We start from the raw sequence: 6,985 nt of genomic DNA, 5'->3' as shown, positions 1-6,985 counted from the left end.
TTCCATAGCATGGAGATAAGATCAATGTATGGGGTATAAGGTAGTCACAGATGGTATGTAGATAGCATACTATCACAAAAACCATACTTACAAGGCAAGCACTCAAACATACTTTTGAATACTGGGTATTGTTTTCCTAATTTGATAAGTGAAATCTGTAGTCCTCTAGGCTATCAATCTTTTGGAGGTCAGGGCCCCTTCTTACTACACATTTTGTTTCTAACACATTTTTCTGTGCTGTTATGCAATCTTAGATTATGTTTTAAAATTTATTTTTATTTTTGATTTTAGAGAGGGGGAAATGAGTGAGAAGGAGAGGGAGAGAAACATTGATGTGAGAGAAAAATATTGGCTGCCTTCTGTACGTGCCCCAACTGGGGACCAAACCTGCAGCCTAGGCATGTGCCCTGACTGGGAGTTAGCCAGTGATCTTTCCATTTGTGGGATGATGCCCAACCAACTGAGCCACACTGGCTGGGATGGATTTTACCATTGTTTTAATAAAAATATGATGGAGTGCTTAGGAAAGTTAATTGACTTTGGTAATAAATAGAACTGGGTTCAAATTCTGACTCTCCAGCTTACTAACTTTGGGCAAGTCAGTCAACTTTTTTTTTTCCAGTCAACTTTTCTAAGTTTATCTGTCAAATGAGGATAATAGTTCACACATCTCAGGGTTTTTCTAAGGATTAAGATAGACAATGTGCAATCTGCTTCTGGCTAAGATGGAGGCATAGATAGATACACTGTGCCTCTTTGCACAACCAAAAGAAGGGAAACAACAAATTTAAAATTAAAAAATAACCAGAACTGACAGAAAATCAAACTGTATGGAAGTCTGACAACCAAAGAGTTAAAGAAGAAACATTCATCCAGACTGGTAGGAGGGGTGGAGACGAGCAGCCAGGTGGAGAGGACTAGCAACAAGGTGGGGCTGGTGGACTGGGCAGTCCCCTATTTGCGTGTGGATAAACTGGGAGGAACAACTGGAGAGCGAGACAGATTGTGCAACCCAGGGTCCCAGTGCAGGGAAGTAAAGCCTCAAAACCTCGGACTATAAAATTCTGTAGGGGTTGAGGTGGTGGGAGAAATTCCCAGCCTCACAGGAGAGTTCATTGGAGAGACTCACAGGGCCTTAGAATGTACACAAACCCATTCTTGGACCTTCTGGTCCAAACCAGAAGGAAGAAATGAACATTCAATCAGAACAGAATGGAGAAACAAGAATTCAAAAAAAATGAGGAGAAGCTTAGGAACCTAAGAACTTCTTAGGAACCTCATAACTTTAAATGTTCCAACATCTGAATCATAGGGGTGCCAGAAGGAGAAGAGGAAGAGCAAGAAATCAAAAGTTATTTGAAAAAATAATGAAGGAAATCTTCCCCAATCTGGTGAAGATAATAGACTTCCAGGAAGTCCAGGAAGCTCAGAGGGTCCCAAAGAAGTTGGACCCAAGGAAGCACACACCAAGATATGTCATGACTACACTAGCCAAGATGAAAGATAAGGAGAGAATCTTAAAACCAGCAAGAGAAAAGGAGACAGTTACCTACAAAGGAGTGTCCATAAGACTATCAGCTGATTTCTCAAAAGAAACCTTACAGGCAAGAAGGGGCTGGAAAGAAGTATTCAAAGTCAAGAAGGGCAAGGACTGGAAAGAAGTATTCAAAGTCAAGAAGGGCAAGGACCTATATCCAAGATTACTCTATCCTGCAAAGCTATCATTTAAAATGGTAGGGCAGATAAAATGCTTCCCAGGGAAGGTAAAGTTAAAGGAATTCATCACCAAGCCCTTATTATATGAAATGTTAAAGGGTTTTATTTAAGAAAAAGAAGAAGATAAAAACTATGAACAGTAAAATGACAACAAACTCACAACTATCAACAACCGAACCTAAAAAGAAAAAACAAACCAAAAAAAAACCCACAAAAAAATAAACAAACTAAGCAAACAAGTAGAACAGGAACAGAATCACAGAAGTAGAGATCACATGGAGGGTTAACAATGGGGAAGGGGAGGGAGGAATGGGGGAGAAGATACAGAGTTCAATAGCATAAATGGTAGGTAGAAAATAGACAGGGGGAGGTTAAGAATAGTATAGGAAATGTAGAAGCCAAAGAATTATGTATATGAACCATGGACATGAGCTAAGGGGATGGGGGATGTGGGTGGGAGAGGGTGTGCAGGGTGGAGGGGAATAAAGAGGGGAATGGGAGAACTGCAATAGTATAATCAAAAAAATATTAAAAAATAAAATAGACAATGCAAATAAAGTGCTAGACAGTTCTTGGCATATTAAAAGCACTCTGTAAATTGTAGCAATTATTATTTGAACATATAATACCAAGTTGATTTTTATAATTTATTACAGGCATACCTCATTTCATTTATGCTTTGCTTTATTGCACTTTCCAGATACTTCATTTTTATCAACAGTGAGGCAAGGCACTCCACCGGCAAAAAGATTACAAGTCTCTAAAGGCTCTTGGATAATGGTATTTTATTGGCAATAAAGTATTTTTTAGTTAAAATGTACATTTTTTTAGACATAATGCTATTGCACATTTGATAGACTACAATATAATGTAAACATCACTTTATTTCAGTATTTGCTTTACTGCAGTGGTCTGGAGCAGAACCTGCAATATTTCCAAAGTAGGCCTGTATTTCCCAAGTATTTTCTCCCAGTCTGTGGCTTCTCTTCATTTTCTTAATGTGTTTCAAAGAGCAGAAGTTCTTAATTTTGAGGAAGTCCACTTATCTGGTGTTATGTTCAAGAAATATTTGCCTAATTCAAGGTTATATAGATTTTCTCCTATTTTTTTCTAGAAGTTTTATAGTTTTTACATTGACTGATTTTAGAATGGTAAACTAATCTTGCATTGGTGGGAAAAGGCCTATTTGGTCTTGATGTATTATTCTTTTTATACATTATTGTGTCCAGTGGCTAAAATTTTGTTAAGAATTTAACAATTTAAAATCTAATGTAAATCTTTGTATATGAAGGGTATTGTTTTGTAGTTTACTTCTCGTAGTTTCTTTTCTAGTTTTGGTATCAGTAATTCTAGCTTCATGAAATGTATTCAGAGGTATTCCTTTCTCTTCAATTTTCTGGAAGAGTCTGTGTGGAGTCAGCATTTCTTAATTTCTAAACATGGAGTTCTAAGTTATATTTTTGTTATTAATTTCTCCCTTGATTGCATAATTTCCAGTTTACTTACCAATTTGTCTTTGCTTGCTTATTCTTTTAGTTACTAAGAAAGGTGTTAATATCTACCAAATGATTATGGATTTGTCTATTTCTACTCTAACTCTGTCATTTTTTTCTTTATATATTATGGTGTTATATTATAGGTACCTCTATATTATAGAATTATTTTGTCTTTTGATGAATTGAATGTTCATTATAAAATGTTCCTTTTAATAGTGCTTTTTGTCTTAATGTTTACTTCTCTGATATTAATATAGGTATGCCAGCTTTCTTTTGGTGTTTGCCTAGTATATCGTTCTCTTTTTATTTTAAATTTCTGTATTAGCTTGTGTTCTTAGATGTGTTGTTCATAAAATGTATGGTTACATTTTATATTCATAGTATGCTTATCTTTTAACTTAAATATCCAGATCATTTACATTTTAAGTAATTAGTTATATATTTGAGTTTAACTGTATCATGTTATTGTATGGCTCATTTTTGTCCTGATTATGCTATTTCTTTTTCTCTCCTTTCTTGCCTTCTTTTGGATTGATTATTTTTTATGATTTTGTTTTCAAGAACTAATTCAGAGATGTGCTGGAGCTGTCTTATACTGGCTCAGAAGAGCCGATTGTGCCCATCTCTTCACAACTCCATGTTCAGTAACCTCCTGTTGGTAGCTTGAAATCAGCCATGGTGGGAGCATTTACATGATAGAGAGTAGCAAAGGCTACAGAGCAGGGCTTTTGTCCTTTGAAGAAATATTTATCGGACCAGCAATGATCAGTATTTTCTCTTTATGGATAATACAAAGGCCTTAGAGTACCTTAACTCTATTATTATCCTTCCCCTAGTCATATTGTTTTCTTGTCATGCATTTTAATTCTATAGTAAATATAATGTATTTGCCATTTTTATGAAGTTTCTGTGGGTTATATCTATTACCAACATGTCATTATGACTGGTTCTCATTTATCTTTTTGTCCTCTCATATGCTTGGTTATCAGTGTTGTGTCTAACATTTTATTAAAAGATATATATTTTTTAATTTTAGAGAGAGGGGAAGGGAGGGAGAAAGGGATAGAAATATCAATGTGAAGCCCTGGCTGGCATAGCTCAGTGGATTGAGTGCAGGCTGTGAACCAAACTGCCACAGGTTCGATTCCCAGTCAGGGCACATGCCTGGGTTGCAGGCCACGGCCCCCAGCAACCACACATTGATGTTTCTCTCTCTTTCTCCCTCCCTTCTCTCTCTAAAAATAAATAAATAAATAAAAATTAAAAAAAAGAAATATCAATGTGAGAGAGAAACATCAATTGGCTGTCTTCAGTATGCACCTGGACTAGGGACTGAACCCAAACCCAGGCATGTGAATGCCTGGGCCTAACAGGGAATCGAACCAGCAACCTTCTGGTTTGTGGGATGATGCTCAACCAACAGAGCTGCAATGGCCAGGGTGTGTCTAACATTTTATTTTTAGAACTGTATAGAAATAATTTGAGAACTAAAATGATTGTATCTTTGCCCAGATAAGATTTTCATTTTTATTTTTCCAGGTGCCTGAGGGTGTCAGCAATCTGGGATCACCTTAATTTAATTTTAGAATTTAAGATTTTCCCAGGCCATTCAGATGACTCACAGTTGGGCTCTAGTACTTGGGAAGAATGTTCATCTTCTAATTCATTCTTCCAACTAGAGTCCTAACCCCAAGCACAGGTGTGATGGTTAATTTTATTTGTCAACTTGACTGAGCCATAGGATGCCCAGATATTTGGTCAAACATTATTCTGGATGTTTCTGTGAGGGTATTTTTGGATGAGATATTGCCATTTTAATTGGTAGACTAAGTAAAGCAGATACTCTCCATAATGTGGGTGGCCCTCTTCTAATCAGTTGAAGAACCGAATAGAACACGGGCTGATGTCCCCCAAGTAAGAGAGAATTCCTCCTGTCTGCCTTTGAACTGGAACATTGGCTCTGCTGATATCTCATTTGTCAGCCTACATAATCATGCACAGCAATTACTTATAATCTCTCTTTATAGCTACTTGTATATCTCTCTGTCTCTAACTCTCTAATCCCCTATTGGTTCTGTTTCTCTGGAGAACCCTGATTAATACAACAGACATTTACCAGGACTTTTATTCTTGGAGGGCCCTGGGCAAATTTTGTCTCTGTAGTTCAAGGCTGTTAAAAGTACTGCTTGGGCTCTGAACAACCTGTTCTGGAATCAGGAAATAGCCCTGGGGGTAAGGTAGCCCTAAAATGCTGGGCTCACTCTCTGATGTTCTCTTTTCTCTTAAATATTGATGTGGTATTCACTACCTTATTAGTTCTCTCTTATCTTTGAGTAGTTGTTTTGTGTGATTTGTCCTCTTTTCTAGTTATCATTGGTGGAATACTTATTTGTCTGTTGCCCTAGTCTTTCATTACCAGAATCATCCGCTAAGTAACAAGAATAATATAAAAGTCACAAGAATAATATAATGAATATCAATATATGCATTTATGCAGATTCACCAACTATTAATATTTTGTCTCTATCTCTCATATATGTAATAACAATAATAATAACTATTAGTTTGTTGAACCATCTGTAAGTCACAGACATTGTGCCTCTTTACCCCTAAATATTTTACTATGTGTCACTGAAAAACAAGAATCTTCTCTTATGTAGTCATAAGACAAGGATCAAATTTAGGATATTTAACATTAATTCAATATTATCTACTATAATAATTAATTATAAAAATTATATAACATAATTACGCATGTAAGTTCATATACAAATTTTCCTGGTTGTTCAAATAATGTCATTTCTAGTAATTTTTTCTTGATCCCAGAGCCAGTTCAAGACCATTCATTGCACTGAGTTGTCGTGCTTCTTGATTCTGATCTGAAACAGTTCCTCAGGCTGTTTTTCTTTGCCTTTCACGGCATTGATAGTTTTAAAGAGCCCATACCAGTTATTTTATAGACTGATCTTCAGTTGGGGTAGACATCACCATAAATAACGGATTAAAATTAACATCACAAATTATGGCACAAATTGACATCATGTTCTTTTGGTGTGATGCAGTGGGTCCAAAATGCATAACCTTAATAGATTCATGACAAACCTCCTTTTCCCTCTCCATGGTCTATGCTCCATAACAAATCATCCATGTCTCTCATGCTGTCAATTTCATCTCTTACCATGTCCTCTGTGTGTAATCTGGCTATCTTCACATCACCTTTCCCACCTTGGCTTCCCTACTTTTGTTCAGGTGGCTCTTGGGGAGGCAGGGCCCTTCCAGGGAATGAACCACAATTGGTCCATGCCTTATATGCCAACCCCATTGCCACATGCTACTAGTTGGTTTAGGGATGGGTGTGTGACCCATTTTTGCTAATCAGGATTCAAGAGGAGGTCCCCTAGAGAGTTTCTGGGAAAAAAATATGCTCCATGATAAAAAAGATGCTGAGAAAGTCTTTATATTTTTCCTGTCTTGAATGTGGTCATGAGAAGATATGATGGTTAGAGCTGTGGAAACTGTCTGGACAGACCCAGGGTAAAGTGGTATGGAGAGAGGTAGAGAGCGAGGTCCTTCACATTGCACTAATTATGAAGCTGTGACTGCAGGGGTTGATGTGTAAAATTATTAAATTTCTCTGTAGCACCACTATTGGCTCATGGGCTGCTAATTGTCACTAAGCGTGCTCTTAGCTGGTCCTCCCTCCTCTGGCCTTTCATCCAGTATGCTCTCCACCACTTTATACCTGTTACTTAATTTCCTCTGGAACAGCTTCT

The sequence above is a fragment of the Phyllostomus discolor genome, chromosome 3, assembly GCF_004126475.2.
Source record: "Phyllostomus discolor isolate MPI-MPIP mPhyDis1 chromosome 3, mPhyDis1.pri.v3, whole genome shotgun sequence".
NCBI lineage: Eukaryota > Metazoa > Chordata > Mammalia > Chiroptera > Phyllostomidae > Phyllostomus > Phyllostomus discolor.
This window is presented reverse-complemented; position numbering follows the sequence as displayed.